We start from the raw sequence: 24,370 nt of genomic DNA on the forward strand, positions 1-24,370 counted from the left end.
GCTGTGAATCTAATCAGACTAAAATTGCCATCCTCCATGAAGGAGAAACACGTGTAGAGCCAACATTCAACCCACGGGTACAGAACATTTGAAAGTCAGAATAAAGCAGTAGTAGGCAAGATTTTTGAGTCATGTCCCCAGGTTATGAATGGTCTATTTTTATATGCGCTTTTCTTCACAATCACTCAAAGCTGCTTTACACTGCAGTTTTGCCATTCAGCCATTCACTCACACATTCATGCAGCGTAGCTATGTGCAGCTCTTTTTTCCATCACACATCTTTCATGTCCATTCACTCACAGCTGGCACAGCCCTTATTTTTTTTAAAAATGTGCTTCCCTCCCTCAGTTTCCCACTGAGTTGCAAAAAATCTTTTTTTCCCTTTCCAATTTTGCCCTATGCTGAGTCAAATGACAAGTCAAGTGAGGTAGCAGGTATTATCACTAATGGAAAAGCAAAAAGAACCATGCCGAGCCAAGTCATGCAGGAATTTTATAGTGGAAAAGTTCCATTTGTGACTTATATTATGGTGGAGGTTATTATGGGATTTTGATCATAACATTAATGACATGTTGTCTTCTGCAGTTCATCTGTTTACACAGACAGTAAGAGGAGAGAGACTGATTTAGCTCTACTGTATCTGTTATCTGTTGTCTTCAGACCATGCAGGAGAATATGGGACCTCTGAACTGAGAGAGAGAGAGTGAGTGAGTGAGTGATTGAGTGCAGAAGAGAGAGATTTCTTAGTAATAGAAAGCAGAGCTTATGAGCTCTGGTAGGTGGACCGTGTTATGGCATGTCTGAAAACTTTTCCAAACTTTGGTTTTAAAACTTCCCCAGACAAATGACCATGGGTATGTGCTATAACTCATAGTGGAAGTTAGACTTCTCAACGGGCCTGAAAATTACAACCCGACCCCGACACACCAGCATGAATTGTCCGTCTGAACCCGCCCCGGCCCGAAATACAAGCGTGGTGTTTTATTTGCAGCGGGAGCGGGTGCTGCCGCTGCTGCTGCTGTTGACGCAGCACCTGTCTCCTGGCTCGCGTCATCTGGGTCCTCTGATACCGGCTGCTGTGTAGCTAACAGGCGGGACTTCACATACAGTTGTACATTTGTCCTTTGGTCAGCAGACGGCATCCGCAACTGGTTGAATTTCGACCACAGGAATGTTGCGGGCTTTGGGGAGTGGTGCGCATGCTGTTGACTCACGGCTGCCAGCTGTGCAGTATCGTTGGCATTTTGCTGGCAGTGATGTCTGAGTCGTTCTGCCCATAGCAACACAAGATGCAGAGTGGGATATTTGTCCCCCTCCAGTTCACGCTGAGCATCATAAAAGGGCTCCAATAAATGACACTGACATGCCCAAAGTGTCGGGGGTTACGCCCACAGCGGCGTCAGGTTTGCCACTCGCCATCAACCAGACAGGGTTTATTGGGCTGACCCGACCCGTTGACTAGTGGAAATCATCTCTCTCTCTTACACACACACACACACACACATTCTTGTACAGTATTCTTAGTGAGGACACTCGTAGACAAAATGCATCCCCTCACCCCAAACTTAATTATCACAATTCCATATCTTCAGAGGTTAGTTGTAGGCGACTGGACTTGCTTTGGCTAAGTTTGAATACACCTAACCCTTAAAGTAACCTTAAACTAAACCCAACTCTAATCCTAACCCTAAAACCAAGTCTTAACTCACAAAAAGCCCTTTAAAATTTTGATGACTGGACAAAATATTTTGTCCTCACAGCCTACTACACATGCACATGCACGTTTGTGCAGCATTCACACTGAGGACACTCATGTATAGGCCCCTGACCCTAACCTTGACCAACTCAACTAAAGGCCTAACCCTAACATAAACCCAATACTAAGGCACGGCTCTACTCAACATGGTTTGGTTAGCTTTCCATTACTATAGTACCTCCTCAACGTGGGCGGAGTCATCACAGCATGATGTCATTTTAGACGCGACACACGCGACACAGTGACGAGTGACTTGTAAAGCAGTTGTTATCAGTGTAACTGAATGATTAAAATCAGTTCATTAAAAAGATTAGTTCACAGAATCACAGACTCTGCCTGACACAGTCACAGAACTGAGATACGGTGGAAGGGCTTGAGATGCGACTCGCCGCTTGCGATCGTGGCAGTGCTGTCGCTAAATACACCAGACTCTTCTTTTCAATGTTGACATTTTCTTGCTAAATGTTGGAGATTAACGCATGTTTTTAGGATTTTTAAGTCTTTTTAGCTGATCTACTGTTGGACGTTGCACTCATGACTCTGTAGTCTGTCGACATCACACAAAGTATCGGCTCAGCTCGCTTGGAACCTCACACACACACACACACACACACACACACAATCACAGAGTCAACTCTTTTCACTTCCTAATCGTTAAAAGTAACTCTGCCACCAGTGTGTCTCTCTGCACGCCTGTCAGCATGTGCTGTTTGGAGTGTTTGTTTGTGTGTGTGTGTGTGTGTTTGTGCTACAGACACCAGTGAGTAGTTGACTGAATTTACGGGCTCGATGAAATGGAAGTGCAGCCCACCTGCTCTCCAGGTTTCTACTGTGTCGACAGAGATAGCTGCAACCTTTGCTGTTACAGTGGCAGCGGAAATTGAGATAAACAATGGAAATAATGGAAAACAACCAAAGCAACTCTTTTCTGTCCCTCATAATTGTTCATGCAGTCTCTGTCGGGCGTTGAGCTACAGTATGTTTTCTGCAGCACCCAACAAAGCCTTTCGTGTTATTAAATAACCTTTATTATTAACAGAGAGCCATTGGTCGTTGAAAGTGCAGTTGTTAGGAGAAAATGTTGTTGTACAGACTGTGCTAGTTTCAAGGTCGACTCCAAGAGAAAGCTATTGGGTTCATCACTTGCCAGGAAGCAGCCAATCAGAGCCTGGTCGATGGAGCAGATTAATCCAGGGAGAGTTTGTGTCTTCTTGTTTCTAATAAAATGATGTTAATGGTCATTAGACAGATGATTCTATGTAACATCTCGAGGACACATAAATTGGAGGTAGAGTCAGTTCAGCCTCTGTTCTCCTCAGCCAAGTATATTCAAATAAACTCCTTTAATTTACCTAATCACAGACTCCAGGGTCTTTTTCACTGTTCTCCAAAACCTTGAGAGCAAAATGTCCCCAACAATCATAACACTTGTAATAGTTTTGGCGGTTTGATAATGTTGATACAGTCTTTAAAAGTGCACTAATGTGGTTCTCTTATTGAAAACATTTTTCGTTAACTGAAATGTGTGCCTTTATTTGTTTCTCTCTTGCTTGGCGGTCATGTTGTAATTTAACATTTGTTTTGTGCCATCCTGTTTTTGTCATAATGTACCTCCTTTTGTTTCGCCTCAGAGCTGGGATGCAGCCACTGAATTAAATTACAGCAGTTTCCTCTGCGGCAGTGCCATTAAAAGTCGTCTGCAGGTTTTTGTGCACTGTAGTTGTTGCGCTTACAATTTTTTATAACTTCCAAAACGAGGAGGCTTTGATACAAAGCCAAGTAATTATGCAAGGTCAGTTAACTGCACATCCACTGTTAGTCAAGTCCAACCTGCACTTGACGTCGCTCTAAATCCCCACTTGAGGTGACTTCAATGGATTTAACCTCCAGAATAAGATGTTTAAAGGAAAGTGTTTCAGAGATCTAGAGGCATAAATGCTTTATATTGTAATAGTTAATAATTCTATATTAAAGAATTATTGTTTTCTGATCACCTGAACATTTTTGTTACAGAATGAACCCTTTATTTCTTACAAGAATAGATTATTCCTCATGAAACCCATCATGTTCCTATTTTAGACCAGGGGTGTCAAATGTACAGCCTGTGGGCCAGAATCGGCCCACCAGAGGGTCCAATCCCCTGAGTTTGACACCCCTGATGATGTGTTGTTGCGATAGTGCTCCTCCTGCTAGTTCCATTTTGAAATCTCACCACAAGAGGCCGATAAACCCTACGCAGTCTGAACGTCTTCTCGAAAACTCAGCTTAACTCAAACATCTTCTAACTTTGGATGAAGTGGCATCTTTCATCATTTGCATTTGCTGAAGAGTCTCATCTATTTTCATCGATGCCCTACTTTATTCTTACTGTTTACATTACGCTATTGTATTTGAAATACTTCACAGCCTTTTAATTTTGTGTACATATCTAATTATCTTATTTTATTTCATTTACCTGTCTATATCAGTTGCTTTTTCTAGTGACCAAAAAAAGCTACAATGAAAATAAAGCCTATTCTATTCTAAAATCTAATGTTGCTTTTAAGGAAAATAAGCAAATGTCATGGCATTTGCTTATAATAAAAAATATTTAAAAAAAAAAACCCATTAACTTGTATCAGAGTGTGGCCCCAAAATATACTGTGAAGAAAACACAATATGTGTTGTTTCATGTGCATATGAATGTGATGGTGTTGACACTCAGTTCTTATTAGAGTGGATGTGTGTGTGTGCTTTTAAATGTGTGTCTGGAAAATGGAGAAACCAGTGATTGATGGAAAGGTTAATCATTCTAGACAGATGGTGTGTGCTGCTAAATCAGCATTAGGTAGACTTTGTGCGTGGTTGTGTGCGTGTGTGTGTGTGTGTGTGTGTGTGTATACATATCAATGTGTCCATGCCTCTTTAAGCCGTAATGAGTGAGAGTGTACCACTTCATTGGCCATGAGGGTAGAGGTAACCAGTCAGTCATCATGGGAAACAACAGCATCATTATTTTCAGTGTGACGATGGCAAACAAACACTGTATCCACCTCCTACCGTGTGTGTGTGTGTGTGTGTGTGTGTGTGTGTGGTAAAGCTGCTCTCTCTTACTTCACTGAATACACAGCAGCTACAAACCAACCAGATTAGAGGCTGGGGTCGACAGCTCATCACACAGCTTCACACAGACCGACAGAATGCTTGGCAAGGTCATTTCAAAGCAGGTGTGGCTCAAGAATTGTTATGGACTGACCCCTCGTGTGTGTGTGTGTGTGTGTGTGTGTGTGTGTGCGTGTGCAGGTACATGTGCCAGTATGTATGTGTAGCAAATTCGATGAATCTCTTTGATCCTTGTGTCTCACCTCATAAAATCTGTTGACCTAAGGACAATGCATCACTGAACTGACCAATCAAAGGCTCACACACACACACACACACACACACAGATTTGCTCAAGCTATTCTTCATAGGACACTGCACTGACTCCCATTAGTTTAGACAGTCTAAACCTAGTGTTATTAATGACTATTCCTAACCTTAACCTAACCACAAATCAAATCTTAGCCCCAGAACCTCATTAGGAGCAGGTTTTCTGGTCTCCATGAGAAGTACTGGTCCTGACAAGGTCAGTGTTTATGCCAGAAAAGATCCTAAAGAGGTAACAAATACAAGTGTATATACACACACACACACACACAGTTCAATGCATTGCTTGTTGATTTGCAAATACATACATTACAGCTGCAATGTTTGCACCACATACATAAAACATGATTTTCTGTAAACAGAATGCCTTTGAACAAGGAAACCCGTGTGCACAGCAACACAAGTACACACAAGAGCTGGAGGAGGAGGAGGAGGAGGAGGTGGAGGTGGAGGCCACAGCTAACACAATGTGATAAATGTGTTTTTATGTGCAGACACACAAACTCTGACATAAAAACACATGCCATGAGAGAGAGAGAGAGAGAGCGAGTGAGAGGAGAAGTGGCAGCAGGAGGGTGGATTGCGAATGAGGAAAAAAAAAAAAGATTCTCTGCAGATGCAACCAAGTGTATGTGCAACATAACGCGGCTGCATCCACCAGTTATAGAGCTCATCAAACATCATAACAGCAGTATCTGTAATTATGCAAAACACTAGTTTACAACTAATGCAAACACTAGAAATGTAAGATCAGTACCAGGACTGATCCCAGCATTTTCTTCCCTATGCATCATATTTCCTAAAATAACTCCCGTCAAATTCAAATTCTTTACAGCTGCACTCTGTTTCGTTCACTTCAGTCCAATGCATTTGCAGCTCCTCGTCTTTATGACAGCTAGACTCTACAAAACAACATTCCCTGCCACTGAGAATTAGTGTGTGACTGTGAAATAGTATTTCTCCGCAGCGACGAGGGAGAATGAGGGCGAAAACACTGATTGACAAAGCTCTGAAGCTACTACAATGCACTGTAGAGAGCTTTCCATTTTAGTCTGTGCCCAGCTCTGATATGACAAATGGTGCAAACATATATATACATATATGTATAGCGAGAGAGAGAGAGTAATACACTTTTACTGTAAAAAAGTATACACAATAATATAACTTATATGTATGTCCTACCTATAATATAAAACATACAAATAATTAGTACAAACGGTTGTAACTTGGCAAGATGTTACAAAGTGGTAATAAGACAACAGTCCGACGGTGATTACTTTAACCAGGATTAAAGTTGGTATTGGTTAGGCAATAATCAGCTTAAGGTTGTGGAGTCTTTCGACCACATAGTCACATCATGTAGACATTTTACCCGTTCTAACATCAGATTTGTTGGAGTTGTGTGCCTGTGAGTCATAATCAGACTATGCTCCGTCACATTTAAATAAATAATCCATTCACAAAACACCATATGTAATCATCGTAATCAAAATACAATCCAGAATAAAATTAAATAAAACATTCAATATGGTAAATTTGGTGGTCACACACACAGAGACTGGTTTCCATGACCTCAGAGGACATTGCCTTGATTTACAGTCATGTCCTGGAGACTTACTCTAACCTTAACCATAATAACTGCTAGTGGCCTAATCCTAAACCTGAACTCAGGCTAACTTTAAAACACCTTTAAATTTAGTCATTTCCATTGACTTGATTCTTGTCCCCATGGTGTGACAGTGTAAACAGATTTAGGTCCCCACAACATAAGGAATGCCAGATACACACACACACATACACAGGTTGATTGATGTGTGCGCAGTGTTTGTTGCGTCGGAGCTTCATTGTGATGCTTACAGTTCCACTCAGACACAACAAACTGCTAATAATCTGTTTGACCGCTGTCATTTTCCATCACCGCTTCCTTTTTGTTGTGTCATCCTCCGCTTGTTCTCTGTATAATATTTATGCTGTCAAATGATTGTCAAACACACACTTATCAAAAGAGCCATTCAGCATCAGTCACATTCAATGAAATGGCTGCTACCATTTTTATACACAGAAAGGGCCAGAAAGCTCACTTTTCATTATATCCATCTTTTCCCGTCCTTAACAACCACTCAACTGATCAAAGTTATACCCTGTGGCTCGAGCCTGCAGGGTCCAGAGTCCATGTTTTGGATGAGCAGTTGTTAAAACACCAGCTCCCAGTTTCTGACTTTTAATGGTAAACTGAAACCATTCTGTAACAACACCATGCACCATAGGTACAATTTGAACATAAATGTTGATAAAACATCTGTAAAATCAGAGGAAGGAACACAATGAGACTGATTTCAAACAACCATCAGCTTTGATCAAAGTACAAGCCGACAATAAAGACATACATCTTTCCTACCACTTTACACTTCTGTTTGATGATTTCATAATGTTGTGAATCAACATGTTTTCCCCATAAATCAACCAATCACGCGGAGTATTTATTCTTTTAAAGATGAAACGAGATGTGGTTGACATTATTTTTCACTCAAAGTCAGACTTCATACTGCCTTTGGATTCATTTTTGTTGATTTGTCTTTGTGTTTCAGATCTGACAGGTTTGACAATAACAACCTTAACACTTCTGGAAACAGCAGGAAAACCACTGCATTTGATGGAAATGTTGCTCTCTGTCTTTGAGGTGTCACATTGTCTTTCCTTTCATTTTGATACACTGTAATGCCGATGCTCCCAAAGTCTCTCCAGCTGATTATTATGAATCCGTCTTTACCAATTCTCTCAGATCACAATATGTCCGCATACACACACACAGTTTTACAGAATAATGCCATCAGTTTTTAAAATGTTAGATGTTGGAATATGTAATAAACAAATGAATAAAAACAGCAATCATATTGAAGTCCCATGCTTCAAAAGGAGTGAGAAGAAGTTAAAAAAAGACGAGTAGGAAGACGTATTAAAAACAAAGTGGGAGGAAGGAAAAGATTAAGGAGTAGGAGGAAGTTTTTAGACAAAATGTGTGCGGAGAAACTGAAGAAATAATGTTTAACCCTTAGAACACAGAGCGTTTAGACTGCTTTTTCCCATCACTATGTTAAAACGTATATACAGAGTCTATAAGAATGTGCAATATAGAGTGACCTACATCCTTTTTTTCAGCACAAGCCTATAGACAATTCACTAACTAACCAACTGTAAACACACCTGAACAAAAAGCACTTTTAAAATCAGACACATAAAGCACACATTCACTTGCACACATTGATACGTTGCATATAAGACGTCTTCAATTCCCATACATCTCATTCACATATGGTGATTTGAGATTCATGGTCTTGCAGCTTCGTCATTCAGAGGCTGAGGACACACACACACACACAAACACAAAACAAGTTTAAATTGGGCAAATAGGACTTAAATACGAAAATGCTCCTGGAGCACACTGGCTGGAGAACACGCTTTTCCTTATGAATATTCAAGTGTTGAAACACAGCTGGGCACTTTTACAAATCAAGTATCTCACATTGATGCTCGCTATCACAGGATTTATCTCTCAAACACAGTTTGACACTGGGAAAAGCTCTTTCTTTCACACAGAAACTGCCTCCTCACGGCTTATTTTTGGATTCCACTGCCTCAGACGGGCTTTGTTTTTGATTTGTGACAAGCTTAAAATCGGGTTCCGAAGCAATGACGAGGGATTATTCTATTAGTCCTTTTCCCCCTCTCAGAAATAATATACCAGGGATGATTTAATGTGGTTTTAGGTGCTTGGTGGAAAAGATGTGAGTGGAATGGAGTTTTTCATAATGCAAAGAGACATGAGTGTGAGTTCCACCCTGCGAATATCACATTTGGATCATTCAAATGAAGTTCTTCAGGAAATGACACAGACAGGCAGAGATTCATTTGAGTCTAATCTTTGTTCCACCTGAAACATGCAGGATCTGATTTTAAAGCTCCTTTTTTTTTTGTGGAATAAAAGATTAACTCTCAGCCATAACATTTCTGTTTATGTGTTTATCACTAAGTGACGTTATGTGTCCACTGGTTTTTGTTGGCACAGATAAGAAGCACTTGTGATACACACACACACACACGCATGCACCTCCGTCTGTCAGGCTGTGTCCCTCTCTCTGCACTGCCTCATACTTTGTGATTTGTTTTGTTTGTTTTTGGTTTTGTTATCATCGTGTCGCATGTCATGTTGCCACGTCGCCCGTCACATCTCAGAGGTGTCTGTGCGCTTGTGGCGTGCATGTGCGGGCCCGTGTTAAAGCGAGAAGTTATGTGGTTGGTTTTCATTCTCTTTCAGCTGTCAGCGGGCTCTGTATCAACGTCTCTCCATCTGTCTTTAGCTCTGTCTGTCTCTCTCTCTCTCTCTCGATACACCTGCCGCTGTCACGCTGTGGAGAAAAACGAGCCTCACAGATGGTGACGGGACCATTTCGGGACATTTTTCCTCCTCTTATGCATCTGCTACATTAAAGCATTTTAAAGTAAATACATGGTTACAATCTTAATTTGGAGACGTTTAGCAAACATTTCATTTGGCGTCATATGCTCCCTGGTTGGATTTTGAGGGATCATATTGCTTCCAGCACAAAATCAAGTAAAAGAACCAGAGTCATGTGGTGTTTTCTTGAAACACCTTCAGTGATTGCTTTAGTTTTCCATTAAAAACTAGCATTTTTACTGTATTGCTTAAAATCCTCTTCACACCTTGCAACCAATCAATAAATGCTTGTCACCAAAACGGAAAATATCAGTCAGCTGTGGAACGGACAGGCCTGTAAAAACACTATCCAATACGTTGATGAACATGATGGTTCTGTTTCTACTGGACAGCTAGGTTAACTTGATGTCTTTGTGATCTTATGAGAATATTTGTTGTTCTTTGTTATTTTTAAGTATCCAAAAAAGTTAGCGTCACTGTCAAGTACGGAGAAGTACCGGAAAAAGTACCGAAAGTTACCGATGCTGCGCGGTGCTCGTGAATCCGTGTAAAACCAACGCTCTTCGTGAACAAACATTGCGAGTTCCTGTGCTCTGGAGGCGTAGCTTCGGAGGGAAGTTTGAAGAAAGGGGCTTTTGGACTTTTGGATTCAAAACGTAGCGTGCTCCAAAACAGTTTTTCCAGGATCTCCAACCCTACCTTTAAGCATTACTTGAGGTTGATTGTGGTTTAAATCAGAATAAAATACGTGAACCTGAGCAATCTATGCGTCTATTCATACATGTGTCTGCAGTGGTTTAAAACAGATGTGACACGAGGACAGACTTAGAAATAAGGAAATAAAGAAACACACTAAAAGAGAAAAACTCAAATGACTCAACATGCCTGAACCTCGGTCACAAAGAAGGTCTTTAGGAAGTTAACCCTCATGCTCATGTGTTTTATTATTTTATATTACACTTTTAGTAGAGATGTAAAATATCAATAATTGTGCAGAATCACAAATTGTGTTTATATAGTTGGTGAAAATCATTTTTTCTTGTCTACAGGTGGTTTTAAAAAAAGGATATAAGACACTCTATATTACATATTCTTATGACCTCTGTATATACTGTACATTTTAAACATAATAACGGAAAAAAGCAGTCGAAATGCTCCGTGTTCTAAGGGTTAAATCACCTCTAACACTGAGCACAAGATGCTTTAATGAAAGGGTCAGATTAAGTGACAACAGAGTCAGATTACACGATGCTCCCTGACCAAACACTGCTTGTCGTCTTTTGTGATGTGCATTTTGTCGCTGAAAATGACAAAGAGTAGAACTGAAGCGAGCGTAGGATATCGACCATCTCATTGGCTGTTGATGCGCTTCCCAATGGTCATGTTTTCATTGTGTGTGGTTGAGAACCTTGTCAGCTGTGTTTCTGCTTACCATGACACACATGAAGAAACCTGTTCTCTGTCCAGTCACTCGAAGAGATAAAAGATATTGACGGTCAAGCTGCATGACCATTGTGCATTTACGAGTCCATCTGATGCTTCTCGTCTGTCAGGCCGTGCAGTAACTGGGATGATATCGTATCGTCTCTCCGTGGTGTCATAGAATCACAGAACCATGGTTAAACCCTGCTTACTTTTTTCTTTCAAACGTATACAATAAACAATATCTTTTGTTTTTATCCATGGTTTTAAGAACAGGTCATGTAAAAAAAACAACAACAACACATATCTTCCAGTTTGTGTGCCCTTTATTTACTGGGTACATCATTTATCCACTTAGCCTGGAGCAAAGTGATGTTATCTGCTGAGTGATGGGGTTTGAAAGGCTTCATTGTCTTTGTACAGATGACAGGAGCAGTATATTGTGCATTTCATTATATATTATATGTTATACTCATATATTATATTGTATGATTGATGTAGATTCTTGGGGTAGATTGTTGTAGCATGTCATAAGACCAATATTGTAAAGCTTTTATTGTTTTGGGATCACTAATTAATTCACCACACTGGCACTTCTCTCCTTCTTGATCTTAAAGGACAAGATTGAACGGATGAATTGTTGATGTAGGTGGAGGAAAGAGTATAAAGCAACAGCTTTTCAAAAAGATAATATATATATATATGGGAATATAGACTCAAGTTTGGAAATAACTCATCCAGAAAAAGAGAAAATACAGGCTATTTGGTGTTTTTGCAAATGTGTAATTACACCGAGTTCATTTGAGCTTATTGATACATATTGATGTCTGCAAATGTCACACATAGCAACCACTTAGTCAGGTAGATACACGGATCATTAGAATGTGGTGCTGATTATGGCTGAGTGCTGAAATGTGTCAGTTGTTGTTGCAGTCCCTTATCAATAATCCAAGATGGATCTGCTCTGTGCTCTGCCCCAACTCGTCTAATTTGGATGTGTGTTGGAGTCTTCACCATCCTGAGGGACGTCAGAGGACTTTAATGATATCACACCAGGCTGTGGGCTCTTATTCTTACTTTGTCAAATGAATGTGCAATGAAAACACAATCCTCAGTCTTTATCTTGTACTTTCAGAGGAAGGAATAGCTAATATGTGTGTGTGAGTACGGCCGTATTTTACAACAATAAAATAATGTTCCTTTCACTTCATATGTGTATTCTTATGTGTACTCTTTTTCGACCACAGGCAAGGAACCATATATGGCACCTTCATGGACCTTGACTTTCTACATGAAATCAAACAATTTTAGTCTTGTTATATCCTCCAATAACACTCTAGGGTTGAAATCTTTAGTAAAAATCTGTTTTTGACAGTAAATGGGAATGTTTGAGTGAAAAGCAGAACAAAGGTTCGCACAGTACAGGTTTACTGGAGACGAGAGTTCTGGCAGACGGAGGCCGAGGGCAGAGAGGAAATGGACAGAGCCAAACAAGCCAGAGCTGTGAGTGGGTTTGGACGACTGGCCAGTGGCAGCAGAATGAGCTGTGGAGTGGATGACGATGCTCAAGCCTGAATGAAGCAATAGACTAATGGAAATGAGGGAGATTATCTATCTATCTATCTATCTATCTATCCATGTACATCTTAGACCATACAATGAATTTTCTACAGTTTTAATTATTATTTTCACGTTCCTTGGCGTGTTTGAAATTCAAATGAGGTGCGACAGATATGCATTCAACCAAACTACATCCACAGTCAATATTGACATAAGTCTAGTTAAACCCGCTCTCATCATTAATCTAAATCCTCATTCCAGGCCAGAAACCCAGACTCACTTGTGTGTCCTCAGTCTTGCAAAGTCAGCGTCCACTAACAGCCCCGCAGCAGCCGTTGTATGATTACACGCCATTACATACTGTGAGTCCTAACAGTGTCATGATTGATCACTCAGGAGTGGCTGTAATTTATCATCCGATGTGTGTTTTATTGCACATTTGGACTGACAGTGAGCTGTTTACTCCTGCTGGAATAAGAATTGAGCTTGTAAATATGACGCCGTGTGAGGCTCTGCAAAGACCTCGTGACTCAACCTTGTGAGGAGATTAAAGGGACACTGTGGAGTTTTCGGCCTCTGGTGGCACTGCATGAAAAAGCGTTGATAAATGAGTGTCAGGATTGTTTTCATTTCGTTAATTAATGTTTGTGCAGTCTGTATTATGTGGTGGTGCACACAGTGCCATGCCCTTTACCTGGTTTTCAGTGGAAAATTGTATTATCTTTGCATGTGGATCATTTATCTCCCGCCTCAGTGTCACGACAGCAGAAATTGCCTCTCATGTCTCCTGTCATCTAAAATTCCACGTTTTCCCTCAAAGACATAACCCATCTTTTCACACCTAACTACCCCACCCCCCACCCCTCGCTCTCATGCTCCATTTTCCTCCTCTATCTCTCCCTCAATCTCCTTTCTTCTCTTTCTGTCTCACACAAGCTTCTGCCAAGCTGTTAAATTTGAGCTCTCCATCTCCTTTCCCACACACGCACAGAGGTAAACACACAGCCTGGCAAAAATAGCATTCATCTCCACATCCATCTCGGATTCTGGGCTCAAAAAAGGGAATTATTTGGCAAGGATTTCTCTCTCTCTCTCTCCCTGTCTGTCTCTCTCTTTCTCTGTCACACACTTGTACATGCGCACACACAAGCAATCTCTCGCTTTCTATCTCGACACACAAATTGAATCTGTGGTCCTGACAGGGCAAGAGGACAGGGAGGACGAATAAAAATCACCTCATTACACACACCCTTACACATCGCCTACACACACGTGCACACAGACAGTCAGACATAGACAAACAGGTCATTCACATGCATTAGGGATGGAAATAGAAAAGCCTTGAATCCGGCTCAAACATCATTTGGTGTGTAAATGCTGACAGACGAGGGCAGGAGACCACATGTGACTCTCAGGAAGCAGAGACGCCAGGAAAAGACAGCGACGGGCGGTGCGACCGCAGCGCCGCACATTTGTGCAGGTTGAAAAGATGATGATTATGACTAAACTGATGAAGGATGAAGGTCACAGTCATGATACAAGCAATGAAACAATGATAATGATGTTCTCCCCATTTTTATTTCAGCCCTCCCATCGTCGATACAGACTATAACTTCTCAGCTGCACATTTACGGCGCCCTCTGTGTTTGACTGACAACTTCAATCATCACTGCAACTTCGAGTTCAAGGTGGTGCTGAAGCGATTATTGATCATGGCAGACTGGGTAGATATCATCATAATTAGCTCCACAAAACCTCCTGCAGTTATATGTGGTATGACAATATTTGTACACAGCTCTGACTGACATCAGAGCATGAGATTTTAGCCGTAAGATTTTAGATTATTTCATCCATCCATCCATGGGCCGTGGGTGTAGCAGCTCTAGCATGGACATATCTTTCCCTGGCCACATCGTCCAGCTCTGATTGGGCGATCCCAAGGCGCTCTCAGGCCAGTGAGGAGATATAATCTCTCCACTTAATCCTTGGTGGCATCCTTATCAGGTGCTTGAACCTCAACTGGCTCATTTCCATGCAAAGGAGCAGTGACTCAACTCCTGATGATTGAGCTTCTCACCCTTTCTCTAAGGGTGACCTCAGCCACCCTTTTAAGAAAACCCATCTCGGCCGCTTGTACCCGCGATCTTGTTCTTTCAGACGTGACCCGTCATTTACGACCAAAGGTGACGGTGGGAAAGAAGATCGACCGGGAGATTGAGAGCTTTGCCTTTTGGCTCAGCTTTCTTTTTTATCACAATGGTGTGGTAGAGCGAACACAATAACGCTCCCACCATTACGATTCTCCAGTCAATCTCATAATAATTTCGGTTATTTTAAGAGATTAATTCATTTAAACTGATGAACTGGTGTGATTGTTGGCAGCTCAGTGATAGAGCGAGTCATCTTTCAACTGGAAGGTTGTGAGTTTGATACCCGTCTACATGTCACTTTAATCCACATTGCTCCTGCTGGTGTGTGAGTGGGTGAATGCAAAACTGTAGTGTAAAGCAGCTTCGAGTAGTTTCAATTCGAGAAAAGTGCAATATAAATACAGACCATTTACCTTATCTGGTGAAGAAGAGTATATTAAGAACTGATGGATGGCTAGGATAGGATAGGTGTCACTGGCATATATTTTATTACATTTAAAAGGCTTCTGTGTGAATTTAAATGCAATGAAAGGATAATGAAGGAAACTAATATGTTATGTAACTAAAAGCAGGAAAGCTCTTTCACCAACTCCTGTGGGAAATATCTGGTTCTTTAGCAGCAAAAAGCCCCACTATCTTCTCCAGCTAATCACTAAGTGTCTCTGTCTGCTGTTTGTTGCTGGGCAGGTAGTGAAATGGGTTTTCAGAGAGCCGTGAGAGCAGTGACGGTGAACCAAAACAGTACAGCTGTGGGCTGTAAAACAAACAAGCCATCAACGTGGAATTACCACTTTGTGCTTGTTTACCTATTAACCAGTCACATTGCAGGAATGATGGTCCCAATTCAAGAATTTTGTTAATAAAAACTATTTGTGAGGTTGCATTGACCTCAATCAAATTAGCCCAATCTTGAGTGCAATGGTGTGTAAGATGTGATAAAAGACACTGAGATATTGCATTCATAAATGTGTGAGCTAAATCTGAAGATTGAGAGATAATACCCTGAGATATTATCTTTGAGAATCAGACAGAGGGAAAAAATAAGCTTCTTACACACTAAAATTATTGGGTATGCTTCAGATTTTTACAACTGTCTGAAGCTACTAAAAATAGGTGATTAATACTGGAGCTGAAGCTGATGAAAACCTGTGTGCATTTCAGAAACATTTGACCCAAGAATGAACGCTAATTAAACACAGTCCACACCTGTAAAAACTAACAATCAAAAACAGGGTGTAAACAGTGCAAATGAGGTTCCAGCCATGAATGACATCAGTGCAGACACATACAGAAAAAACGCCCTGTAGAGCTCAGTGTGATATACAGCTCCTTCATATGCATGCAGTCATTTCATCACTTGTTTATCTCTGTCCAAAATCTGACATAGCAGTGCATGCACACTGAACTGATCGCAGCCAAAATAAAAGATTCAAAAGATTTTAAACAACAACCTTAACCCTTTAACACCTCAGCCTCAAAATGATTATTATTATTATTATCTGCTTATTACTTAAGACTGGATATCGATTCATAATATATTATTAACGCCCAAATAATCAAAAATCACTTCTGGTGAGCAGGGGTTTTCTGGGTTAGGAGAACAGTTTATATTAAATCTCACAGAGGCTCCAGCCAACCACAACCACCGTGTTAGTAAAAAGCCCAGCAAAAATACAGAGGACACATACACAGTGTCCTCAGTGATTGATCCTGCTCTGCCCCTTGACATGCAGGATAAATCTGGGTTGGTAACGTCTCGCCGCCCTTGAGTGAGGCCCCTAACCTTCTCTAACAACTGTTCCATTCAGCTTAGCGGCCAACAGATCAGACTGAGGTCATGCTGCAATGCCTCTGGGTGTGAAATGCGTGTTGTAGCCATTTGAGAGAATTCATTTGGCAAATTTGAGGGGACCTCCACACAAAGGCAAAGCTGCTAACCTGCTGCTATCATTGGCTGCTCCTCCCACACAAATAACAAAGTAACTGCAGAGGAAAAAATGGGAGTCTTTTCACACACATGCAATCACACACACCTGCTATGAATGTGTTTCCTTAAAGGAAATAAAAGGTGAATCACACATGTACAATGTGTGGCACACGTACAGACCTATTTTTGTGAAGACCTTGTGGGGACAATTTGTCTGGGCCCCACAACTTTAAAGGGCTCTTTCAGGGTTAGGACCTGGTTTTAGGGTTAGGGTTAGTTGTGATGGTGACTGTGACCTGAGGGGCCAGGGAATGCATTACGTTTATGATGTCGCACTAAGATATAAAACGTGCTGTTTATGCGTGCTGTGCGTAGGAGTATTTCTAAGTATGCTGTACAAGAAAAGTTTGTCGTAACATTTGCTGGATGCTTTTTTGTCTGTCTGGACTTAAATAAGTGTTTGGTCATTTCTTCTCTCCTGGCAGAGGAGGTTGGTGTTTAGAGGCAGAGAGCAGAATGGGAAACAGGCACAGGCAAACAGGAAGGAGGGAAACTTTTTACCTCTGCCGATGTAGAACCTCTCTCTGAACCAGCTGAGCTTTCAGTCTCTTCTGACTTCACTAACAAAAAGAGAGAGAAGGAAAAAGGAGGAACAGGAGGAGACAGTGGGCGGTTAATATCTGTCAATCAGAGTTACAGTCTGCTGTCCAACAGTGGAAATGAAGTTTCGCAGCTTTTACCCTTGCTCTATGAATACTAATGATAACAAAACAACTAGGATTTACGTTCCACAACTCAAAGATCTATGTGTGTCAGAGGGGATGCAGTGATAGACTGTGAAGTAGGACACAGCAGAGGAAAAAGAAGGAGGGATTGTCGAAATGAGGCTGTGCAAAGAGAAAACAGAGGGGAATTCCCATTAGAGAGACAGATGAAGGGACGGCTGAGGATGACAGCAACATCTGACAGCTGGCAAGTCAATGATGGACAGAGAAGGAGGAGACGGAGAGAAACATCTCTTATTTCCAAGGCTAATGTGTGGCTCTGTCTCACTGGGAAAAAACACAATCAGTAAGAGAGTTTATAACCTTCTCTATCTTCGATTGTTGAGTATACCTGGTATTCCTTATGTCGTGGGGACATAAATCTGTTTACACACTCACATTAAGGGGACACAAATCAAGTCCCCGTATAGTAAATGACTACATTTTAAAATTAGGCTAAGGTCAGAGTTGGGTGAATTTTAGGGTCAGGGTTAGGATTAGGCCAATATTAATTATGGTTATGGTGAGAGTAAATCTTCAGGTAATGAATGTAAGTCAATGTAATGTCCTCAGAAGTCATGAAAACCAGAGTGTGTGGAGACCTTTTTGTGTGTGTGTGTGTGTGTGAAGACATAAAAAATACCTGTTGCTATAAAATGTTCACATCATTGTCTTCACCCTCATCACAAGATAAATCACCAGTTTCTTGCAGCTACACCTGTCAGGTTTTCTGCTCGGACACAGCACACACTGTATGCAGGTAAACAGATTTCATAAATAAACAGACACAGGTTCCTCATTAAACTGTGGATTTTGTCACTATGGCTCACTGTGTTTGCCAGTTGTGGCTTGTAAGGGTACAGGTTAATGCCCACATAGAAATCTAATCTCCAGCTGACATCTTATTCATTTAGTTAAGCCATACAATGGTCTGAAATTTGTATAAAAGCTACAGATGACTTCATGAAATCAAAAGTTAAAATCATGTCCATGAACCACAAAAGACATGTTAACAGGCTCCAGTTATCTCAGGGTAAAGAAATGATGAAATGCTTTTCAGTCTCACCTGGATAAAGAAGATATTAGACAAGCACATGTGTCACAGTTACGCGTTGATGTTGGCAGTTTCACAAGAACAGGATTTGAGGATGAGTCATGAGAAAATACCTTTGGCAAACAGAACAATATCCTGCATGTGATGCCACTTTGGCAGCAGTCGCCCGAGTGTGAAACCAATTCAAGCAAACCAAATAAAGGGCAGGGCTGAGCCAATGTCATTACATCATGATACAATTACAGAGCGAGTGTTGCCGTCCTGAACAGGTACTTTTCTAACTTAACCTCGCCACCAAATTAATAACGTATGATGATGATGAACTCACTTCCCCTCCCTCCTCCTCCTCCTCACCCACACACCCTCTCTCCCCCTCTCTGCCCAACCAAGGAAGGCAGATGGCCGCCCACCCAGAGTCTGTTTCTGCTTCCCATTAAAAGGTTGTTTTTCTCTTGCTGCTGTCACCAAACGCTTGCTTGGCTATCGGTAAATAATATCTAAAGACTATGACCTGCTCTCTGTGGAAGGTGCACTGAGATCACTTCTGTTACAGGTTATGCTCCTAATGAGCTAGTTTGCCAAGCGTGTTATTAAAAGAGCTGAATGACAACACAGTTTAAATCACACCCTCTAAACTCCTCGCGCAGCCACATGGACACCGTTGAAGATGCTCGGTGGAGGGTTAAACACTTAATCTGTTGTGGGAGAGTGGAATGAAATTATTATAGGTCACGTTGTGTTTTTAAGTCTGTTAGACCCTTGTGTGTGGTGCAGTAAAAGTCAACATACCAGAAGCATGAATTAGATTTAAGTGTAATAAAGTAAATTAAATATCTGCATTTTTCAGTATACCAAGCGACTAAAAGGTTTTCTCTCTAAAAACTGCCGGGTTCAGTAAAGGTTTGACCCAAAATGTTGGGTTTTAACTTTTAATAAGAGTAAGGATACATTTTTAATTATATATTGCTTTTTATGAACTCAAAGTCACTTAATACTAAAAGTTCAAGAGTTCATTAGGAAGAAAAACAAACAAACAAAATAAGTTGAAACCATTAAAAATGAAACACAATCTTGAAAAGGTGATTTCATCGAAAAGAGGTCAGAACAGTCACGGAAATAGGTCAATGTGTCCACTTAGTGGAGTTCAGGCTATCAAAAATAAGGTTGAAATATGCAACCTTAATTCTGGATTGTTAATGGAGAGGATGAAACAAGCGCAGAATATCTTAACCTTTGTTTTATTGCTACAAGCATAAAAATATAAATTTTAAATCACATCACATCATTGTAATATTCACACTCAGTGATGAGATTAATTGGGTCACGATGTTTAATCCAGTGCTCAATGACCAACCCAACCTGTGATTAGTAAGACTGTTGTCTGACTAATCTTCTGTCTGCACCAACATCTTATTGTGTAACTCAAGAGCAGAGACTGAGCAGCGATTTCAAAGTAAATCCCTGACTCTTTGATTTGATTCATTAACTGTCTTCAGTGCAAACGTAAAACTTTGGGTGAGGAAATGATAGTTAGTTGCTGAACAGAGTTTGTACATGAAAGTGTCAGAAACTCCGCATTTGGTTTTTCCAACACGAGGACCTTGATTCTGCACATCACTCATAAGTAAGTGATCATGTTATTTACTGATTTCTCAGCAGCAAAAGTAATGTTTGACATTCATCTTTCCTGTATTTTTATAACCCAGAAATCAGCTACGTTAGTGATGCCTTACAGCAACTCCACATTCTCACACCACATTATTTATATTTAATATGGAAATGGTAGACAGAGTCTGATGCAATATGGAGAGATGTACCAGTCGTTAGTTTAAACCTTAGTAGCTGCACACAGCTCTCCCGTGGTCCCGGCCTCAGAGGCACAATTCAGCCTTCAGCAATATACTAAACTAGTGCAAGGTGAGATTTATTCAATATTCTGTCTGTTCAGTTCTGTTGGATGGATTGGGAACTATATTGTGGAGCGTGCCATGTTTCGCAGGTGGAGTGATTGAGATTGAGATGGTGCAGATGCGATGCAATGAAAAGGTGATGAGGTCAGACCTCGCTGTGCAAGTGCAGAGACGTAGAATAATGTGTGCTATTCCGATTCTCCTTCCTTGTGTGTTTTTTTTGCACACACAGCCCTCTTAACATAAATAGGTAATCCTAGAAAAACCCAGGATTACACTAGGTAATTCCCGAATGTGTGCAACAGTAGCGAACACTGGCAAACTGGGTCGGAACATGTATAATTTGAATAAGAAAGCAAGCCTCGAGTCTCAATTCTCAAACCAGCTCCACAGTTGGAGAAACAAGTTCCATGAGTACCCGAGTCCCTCATGGGGACCACCTTTTCCTCTCATTCCAATCATTAAGAGCCATAATGGCATTTGGCAAAATTTCCATTCCATGTGCTTCCAATTTAATCATTACGGTTACACTTCACAAACTTTTATAATGCCTCTGTAGCAAAGTGCATTAGATCGTGACAGCAGTGTGATGTAATATCTGTGAAACAAAAACAGCCCCCTTAGTTTGGGAATTCAACTGAAACATGTGTTCTGTGGTCGTGAGGACCACTCAGAGACATTAACTTTCTCTTACCCTAACACCCTTAACCTTTTCCCTTACCTGAATACCCCTTACTACTGTCGGTGTTGCACTATATCAAAAGAAGTGTCGTGTCAGGAGGTGAAATAATTCTGCCATTCAGTCTGTAAAACGCCAGTAAAGCACTAAACACAAACTTAAATGTGCAATATTTGAGTGCCACTAGCTGTGAAAGCTAATCATGAAAACAGACATGTAACATACTTTATGCACAAAGAGTCACTAGCTCTGAGTCATGAGTTATTTTGGCTCTTTTGCAGCGTGTTGAGCTCTTCTTCATCAAAGAGAAGGTAGACCAGTGTTAATATTGTCTCTGAAGTCTTTTTAGCCAAAGAACAAACTTCCTTTGGAAGTAAATCTAAAGGGTCGTCTGCAGCTGGATGCTTTGCACTACTTTCTTTTTCACTACAGAATGATTCATTATATGCTAACATACAAATTGTGTTGGTTCATAAGTCGTGTTCAAATGGGCTTGTCTCATTAACACAGCAAACCACCTCATTTAAAGACAACAGATGGTAAAAGAAAATGTACATTTTTTAGCTTAGCCAACAAAAAAATGTATATTTTCCTTTTAAGGCAAGGCATTTATTTGTATAGCACATTTCATACACAAGGGGGACTTTTGGAAAACATTAAAATGCACAATTTGAACAAAACCTAATTATAACACAAACAAAACAGAGTACTAAAAAGGACCAATGTGATAGTGCAGCATAAAACATTCATTTACTCTCAAATGATTAAAAGAATGTAAAGTGCAGAGGATTATATTTACGTTTTAAAAGAGTTCAATCATAAGCATGTGAAAAGCAGTGTTTCTAACCTGGATTTAAATGCTTTAAAATGACTCCTGTGTGCTCAGGAAAATGCTAGGACTGCAAATATGTCACAATAATAAAGAAAAAGGAATGGTTTCAGGGAACAGAAACACCACATGTTTTGTTTGTGACACATGCATTGACGAGCTGTTCAGCAGAGCTGAGCTGAGGTGTCTAATCATGCTTCTCAGTAGCCACTGCAAATGAAAAAGAAAACGAAGAGCTGCCTTAGTGTGATCCGTGACCTAGGTAACAATATATGTTTACACTTTTTATCAGTCACCATTTGCTCATGGGGAGTAGAGTGAGTCTGTCCCTCATGTCAGACTAGAAAACAGCTGATCATCGTGTGGTGAATGGAACTTAAAAAAAGATGGAAAAGCGAGGATCGCATTACGCTGCTCCCAATGTCATTAAAACTAAGACTGTTGCTACTGTCTGGTTTGGCGAGAGAGAGAAAACAACCCCAGCCACAGAAATTGCATACTGTGCATTTAATTCATATTTGTTTCCAGTTAATCCTAACCACAACAACTCCAAATTCCACATCAACCCACATGCTGATCTTCTGTTTACATTCATTTAATGTCCACCTGTCCTGTCCCCTAACCCAGTGTTTCTCAATCCTGGTCTGCATGAGCCACACACCTGATTCTAGTGGTCTCATCAGATGTGGCTATGTATTTAAACCTTGCATTTCTAGTTTGAACCCTCAAAAAAGCACTTTGAAATTGTGAGGACCGGCCCAGATGTCCTGACAAACATGGACGTGAGCCAGAATTGAACTCCACAATAGAAAAACGTGAACAATGCTCAGCCTGACAAAGTAAGAGGGGACAAACCAGCAGGGAGAGGAGACTGAATGATTGAGATAGTGGTGCTGGGAAATGAGAGGAGGCTTGGGTGACAAGGTAAAATCAATAGAACAGCAGACTGTTAATGAGTAGTTGTTGTCTATAACTGACAGGTGCTAACACGTGTAGCGACGCGTACATTGTGTGAGTTTTCTGTGAGTCTGCTGGACTCAGTATTAAACATCCCTGAGGTCCTTTTCCATCACAGATGATCTTTAATCACTGTAGGCAATTAAAGACTGTACCATCAACCATGAAGGCAACTTTGTCCCAGAAGTAATTTTTGGCTCCATTCCACTTACGCGTTTATTTTCTACCCCATTTTGTATTAAAACAAAACCAAAATGAAAGAAATCAAAGTCGTTTAGGTTAAGCACGTTAAAGTAGAAGACGGAGCAGAGGAGGTCTGGTAGCCACAGGGAAAAACAAAAGAGAAAAACACGAGGGAGCGGATGAATAAAGAGCTGAAAAACAATGAAAAACATTACAAACTGAGGTTCTGCATTACTGCTGCCAAATGAATCAACTGTCAAACAAACATTGTCTTTAGCTGTTCTTTATGCATCAGCAGTGTGTTTGCAGAGGGCAACAGAGAGGGTGTTTATTGTTTTCCTCACAGACTTCAAAGTGTCAGTAAAGGCTAAAAACACAGTGACCATTGAGCCCAGGAGCCATATGAGTGAGTCCGACTCAGCTGGTCTCCATCAGTGGGAGGTCTGCAGTGTGGGATATCTGATTTGTTGTTGTGAAGAAAAAAAATAAGGAGACAGAAATCAAGGTTGGCCGTGGGCAGGCTTAGGGTGCACCAAGCTGATCATGGCAGCCTCAGTTTAAGTCTTTTTAACATCATCTCTCTTGACTGCTACACAACGTACATTTTACGAGTTAAATATAAACATATTGTTGGACCCGAAAATGATTCATGACGATGTTGAGTAGGTATGGGGGGAAAAATCGATGCAGTGAAATATCGCCATATTTTGTATGGCGATATTTTATCTCATTGGAAACTCCAAGTATTGATTTGTTTTTCTTTAGCATTCGTATACGTTACAAATAAACATTAACCTTTTTGTGGATTAGCATTAGAAACAATCAATTGACATTTCTGTCCAAGAGCTTAAAGCCCTGGTATACCCGTCAAATGTGTCATCAACACGCAATTTTGGAAGCACGCACAAAGAGTGCGATGGCTGTGAGTGGACAGCACACACGCAAACTGAATTTCTGCCCCACCAGTAGGTGCAGTATTAAGCCCCGCCCCAACAGAAGAAGTCATCGCCAAGGTTACCGGACCTTTCATTTGATGAGCTGCTCGAACCAGATGTGTCCGAGGGAGCTGTAGCATCGTTCTCTTCTTCTTTGGTCCAGTACTTAGCATTCAGACTTGCACCCTGACACGTGAGTATACCAGGGTCCACGATATGTGATGCATATGCCACACGCACAGAAGTATACCAGGGCCTTTACTCTCACTAGAGCTGTTCTGTGAGTTTATCACAATATACGATCGTATTGTGACTTAAATATTGTGATAATATCACACGTGGTGTCTCTGGCTCATCTCTGATGAAGCCACAGAGAATTG

The 24,370-nt window shown here is 40.8% G+C and overlaps 1 protein-coding gene across 3 annotated transcripts in view; it reads right to left on the bottom strand.

Moving 5' to 3' along the window:
* The window catches only part of LOC122770433 (protein ELFN1-like), a 98,841-nt gene that overhangs the window by 18,115 nt on the left and 56,356 nt on the right, over positions 1-24,370 (bottom strand). For 2 of the 3 annotated variants that reach the window (XM_044027279.1, XM_044027280.1), the window contains one exon: positions 17,241-17,299. The exons of the other annotated variant lie outside the window; for it this stretch is intronic. The gene's annotated coding sequence lies outside the window, so the exon portion shown is untranslated. The remainder of the gene's footprint in view (positions 1-17,240; positions 17,300-24,370) is intronic. 3 annotated transcript variants of the gene reach the window in all.

This window comes from Solea senegalensis, linkage group LG6, assembly GCF_019176455.1.
Source record: "Solea senegalensis isolate Sse05_10M linkage group LG6, IFAPA_SoseM_1, whole genome shotgun sequence".
NCBI classification, from domain to species: Eukaryota; Metazoa; Chordata; class Actinopteri; order Pleuronectiformes; family Soleidae; genus Solea; species Solea senegalensis.